Genomic DNA, 5874 nt, shown 5'->3' on the forward strand with positions numbered 1-5874 from the left:
AGACCAATATCCCTGATGAACCTCAATGAAAAAATCCTCAATAAAATACTGGCAAACTGAATCCAGCAGCACATCAAAAAGCTTATCCACCATGATCAAGTGGGCTTCATCCCTGGGATGCAAGGCTGGTTCAACATAACGCAAGTCAATAAATGTAATCCAGCATATAAACAGAACCAAAGACAAAAACCACATGATTATCTCAATAGATGCAGAAAAGGCCTACGACAAAATTAAACAGCCCTTCATGCTAAAAACTCTCAATAAATTAGGTATTAATGGGATGTATCTCAAAATAATAAGAGCTATCTATGACAAACCCACAGCCAATATCATACTGAATGGGCAAAAACTGGAAGCATTCCCTTTGAAACTGGCACAAGACAGGGATGCCTTCTCTCACCACTCCTGTTTAACATAGCGTTGGAAGTTCTGGCCAGATCAATCAGGCAAACGAAAGAAATAAAGGGTATTCAATTAGGAAAAGAGGAAGTCAAATTGTCCCTGTTTGCAGGTGACATGACTGTATATTTAGAAAACCCCATCATCTCAGCCCAAAATCTCCTTAAGCTGATAAGCAACTTCAGCAAAGTCTTAGGATGCAAAATCAATGTGCAAAAATCACAAGCATTATTATACACAAATAACAGACAAACAGAGAGCCAAATCATGAGTGAACTCCCATTCACAATTGCTTCAAAGAGAATAAAATACCTAGGAATCCAACTTACAAGGGATATGAAGGACCTCTTCAAGGAGAACTACAAACCACTAATCAATGAAATAAAAGAGGATAAAAACAAATGGAAGAACATTCCATGCTCATGGATAGGAAGAATCAATATCGTGAAAATGGCCATACTGCCCAAGGTAATTTATAGATTCAATGCCATCCTCATCAAGCTATCAATGACTTTCTTCACAGAATTGGAAAAACTACTTTAAAGTTCATATGGAACCAAAAAAGAGCCTTCATTGCCAAGTCAATCCTAAGCCAAAAGAACAAAGCTGGAGGCATCACACTACCTGACTTCAAAGTATACTACAAGGCTGTAGTAACCAAAACAGCATGGTCCTGGTACCAAAACAGAGATATAGACCAATGGAACAGAACGGAGCCCTCAGAAATAATACCACACATCTACAACCATCTGATCTTTGACAAACCTGACAAAAACAAGCAATGGAGAAAGGATTCCCTATTTAATAAATGGTGCTGGGAAAACTGGCTAGCCATATGTAGAAAGCTGAAACTGGATCCCTTCCTTACACCTTATACAAAAATTAATTCAAGATGGATTAAAGACTTAAATGTTAGACCTAAAACCATAAAAACCCTAGAAGAAAACCTAGGCAATACCATTCAGGACATAGGCATGGGCAAGGACTTCATGCCTAAAACACCAAAAGCAATGGCAAGAAAAGCCAAAATTGACAAATGGGATCCATAAACTATAGATTTTCTGCACAGCAAAAGAAACTACCATCAGAGCGAACAGGCGACGTACAGAATGGGAGAAAATTTTTGCAATCTACTCATCTGACAAAGGGCTAATATCCAGAATCTACAATGAACTCAAACAAATTTACAAGAAAAAAAAACCCCATCAACAAGTGGGCAAAGGATATGAACAGACACTTCTCAAAAGAAGACATTTATGCAGCCAAAAGACACATGAAAAAATGCTCATCATCACTGGCCATCAGATAAATGCAAATCAAAACCACAATGAGATACCATCTCACACCAGTTAGAATGGCAATCATTAAAAAGTCAGGAAACAACAGGTGCTGGAGAGGATGTGGAGAAATAGGAATATTTTTACACTGTTGGTGGGACAGTAAACTAGTTCAACCATTGTGGAAGACAATGTGGCAATTCCTCAGGGATCTAGAACTAGAAATACCATTTGACCCAGCCATCCCATTACTGGGTATATACCGAAAGGATTATAAATCATGCTGCTATAAAGACACATGGACACGTATGTTTATTGTGGCACTATTCACAATAGTTTTAAGTATTTTTAATAGTGCAGAGGAAAGGTTTAAAATCAATTTCTACCTTAGCAAGCTAGAAAAAGCAGAACAAAATACATTTAAAATAATAGAAGAAAAAATAGAAAAGAAAAAGGCATAAATCAAAAGAATAAAGGTGATTAAGAAAAACTTTATGTCAAGATATTTGAAAAATTAAATGACATGAACAAATTATTTGAAAAACACAACTTTAAAAACCAACATAATGAGCCCAATCCATTTGCATGTGTCTGTAGTACCAGCTACTTGGGGACCCAAGAAAGACGATCACTTGAGCCAAAGAATTTTATTTCTGCCTGGGCAACTCAGCAAGACATCATCTTTTAATGAACAATGAAAAAAAGCTGATATGATGAAAACAGAAAACATTAATGTATTTTTTAAAGAAATAAAATTTATAGTAAAACATATAGAAATATAAGGAAAACTACAGACCTAAATGATTATGCTGATAAATTTTATCAATCACTTATGGAAGAAATAATAATAACTTTACACATACTCTTTCAGAAAATGCAATAGATACACTTTGCTAAACATTTTATGAGGCCAATGTAACCATGATGCCACAACCAGACAAGGACATCACAAGAAAAGCGTATTATAGTTCTGTATGTTTTATGAGGCTGGATGGCAAAAAAAAAATGAGTGCCAAAATATTAGCAAATAAAGTATATCAGATATATTTAAAGGATAACATAACATGATCAAGTAGACAATATTCCAGGAATGCAAATTTGTTCAATATTTAAAAAGCAACCAATGCAATTAATAATATTAAAATAAAGAAGAAAGTCATATTTTTGTAGCAGTAGATACACAAAGAACAATTGACAAAATCAATATCCATTCTAGATAACAACTCTCAACAATAAACTATGAATAGCGGGGGATTTCCTGGAAATCAGACAAAAAGCCACAACAACAACAAAAAAACCCACTTGTATCTGACATTATGCTAAATGGTGATATATTACACACTTCATCCCTAATACTGGAAAGAAGGCAAGAATGTTTGTTCTCACCATTTCTGTTTAATATTGTACTCCAGCTCTGAAAAAGTGCAAGAAGGCATAAAAATATTTAGGACACATACAGATTGTAAAGGTGAAAGTAAATTTGTCACTTGAAAGTCATTCAGAGATGACTTGCTTATGTACATTAAAGAAAACTAAAGAATCTTAAGAAAAAACACTAATAGGAAAAATGAATTAAGCAAAGTTATATGTTATGTTGATAAAATACAAAAATAGTTGTATTTCTCTTTACTAGTAGCAAATAATTATCAAGAAAAATTTAAATTTGTTATCTGAAGGTATAAAAATGCATTAAATATTTTAAAATATATTTTACAAAAGGCATATATCACCTTGTCACTTAAATCCACAGCATATTGCTTAGAGAAGTGAAACAAGACCCACATAAATGGAGAAGTGTACTTTATCCATATGTTGGAATACATAATATTGCTACAATTTGCATTCTCCCCAAAGTATTTCTACAGATTCCATGCAATTTCAATCAAAACTCCAGTACATGTAATATATCAATTGACAGTATTATTCTAAAACATATGTTGAAATTGGAATTTAAATTATCTAGAATAGCCAAATTAAGTGTGAAATAGAAGCAATAAGTTAGAGGACACATGCTACCTTATTCAAGGCTTACTATAAAGCTACAGTAATCAAGACAGTGTGGTGTTGGCATAAGAACAGACACATAGTTCAGTGGAAAAAAATTAAGAGTCTAGCAGTAAACCTACCTATCTATGTGCAAATTATATTGACAAAACCAACAAGGTAAAAAGGAAAACTTGAACAATGATGCTAGGACAACTATATATCTCTATGGAGAAAAGAAAGATAAACTATTATTGATCACAATACATACACATACAAATTCAAAATGGGTTATAGACCTAAAAATAAAATTAAATTTAGACAATTTCTATAAGAAATATTGCATTGGCCATCTTTTCATGAATGAAAACATGGATAAATTTGACTTCATTGGCAGCAGAGACCTGTGCTTTTCAGAAGTTACCAGTTTAACAGAATGAAAAGTTAAGCCATTAACTAAAAACATGTGTGCACTACATATATCTGACAAAAATCTTGCCTGGAAAATATATAAACAACTTTTAACACAATAACAAATAAGAAAAGAAATAAATTACAATTATGCAGAATACTTAAACATTCACAAAAGAAGATGTAGAAATGACAATACGTGAAACAATAAGCAGCAATTTTAGTCTTCAAGAAAATTCAAATGAAAACAACAATATTACTTCCCATCCACTAGAATGGCTTAAAAGACAAGATCGGACAAGGACGAATGTTGGTGTGAATGTAGAGCTATTGAAAGTCTCATGTTTTTCTGGTAGGAGTATAAAATTATACCTCATACTTGACAAAGAGTTTGACAATTTCTTATAAAATTAAACATGCACCTGTTCTGTGACACAGCAATTCCAATCTTGATTATTTACTCAAAAAGAAATAAAAATATATACCCACAACAAGGCTTATACACATATGTCTATACCAGCTTCATTTATAATAGCCCCAAAATGAAAATACCCCCACAATCTATCCACTGGTAAGTAGATAAATAAATTATGGTACATTTATGCCACAAAAAAAGACTCAGCAATAAAAATGAGCTGCTGCAATGCACAGTAATATGAATTAATCTCACAGATATTATTTTGAGGGAAAGCGGCCAATCCAAAACACTACACACAGCATATTTACATTTATATAAAAATAATCTAAGTTATGGTCACAAATATTAGATCAGAGATTGCCTCAGGTGGAGATAGGATTGTGAAAATAATTTATAGTAAACTATTAGAACTTTTTTAACTCCCCAAGCTGCAACATTAAATGCAGAATCCCTGCTTAGTGGGCCCATATCAATAAATTCACCCTGATCCAACTTTATGTTTCTTTCGCCATTATCCCACATCCATAATATCCATTCCCAGGCCTGTTCTCCAGATTTCTGCTTATATAAATTAGAAAACTCAAGCAGTTATTTTGGGGTGTAGCACATCTCCTCGTTGGCCACACTCCGAACCTCACCTTTAGGGGCCTGCCAGGACTTGAGTCTAGTTATAGGTCTAGAAGCCAACAGGGGTTTGGGGGGGTGGGTTCTGAGGAGAATCAGCATTGTATTGCCTGTCAACTTCTTCAGGGGAGGCCATCACTGTTGCCTCAAGCACTGCAGGGTTAATCTTCTCAGACAAAGGTGGAAAGGCTGATGGCAGCCTGGGTGGGGGAGGGGATCTTGCCACCACTGGGGGTGGGGAGGCTGTTTTCTCTGGCAGAAAAGACTCATCAGAATTTAGGAGTTTAATGCTCCCAGCCTCATCAGGTTTCTCCCATATGTCCCAATTTAAGTTGCACGGTCCCATTCATTTCCAATCAACACCCTCACTATAAAAGCAGACAACTGGTGAGGCTGTGTGTGTGCCTTTTGTTGCAAGTCAACCACTCGCATGATAAAAGCTTGTGTCTGATTTTCTACAATTTTAGCCACATGTCTACAGGAGATAAGACTCTTACTAAGGACAATTTTAGAAGATTTGATGCTCAGTATGTGCTTCCGGAGCCAGGAGTTAGAATCACTGAGCTCACGGTTTTCGTTCATCACTTTGTCCAGTGAACTTAGAAGCAACCAAACAACTTCATTATATCCCTTGATTTTCCACATACGGTCGAAGATATTGTGTATAGAGTCACTAAACTTCTTGCCTCTCAAAAGCGGTGAATCAGAAGTATCAAATGCATTTATTCTGCATATTTCTCTAAACAGCTTATACCAATG

This window comes from Pan paniscus, chromosome X, assembly GCF_029289425.2.
Source record: "Pan paniscus chromosome X, NHGRI_mPanPan1-v2.0_pri, whole genome shotgun sequence".
Classification (NCBI taxonomy): Eukaryota; Metazoa; Chordata; class Mammalia; order Primates; family Hominidae; genus Pan; species Pan paniscus.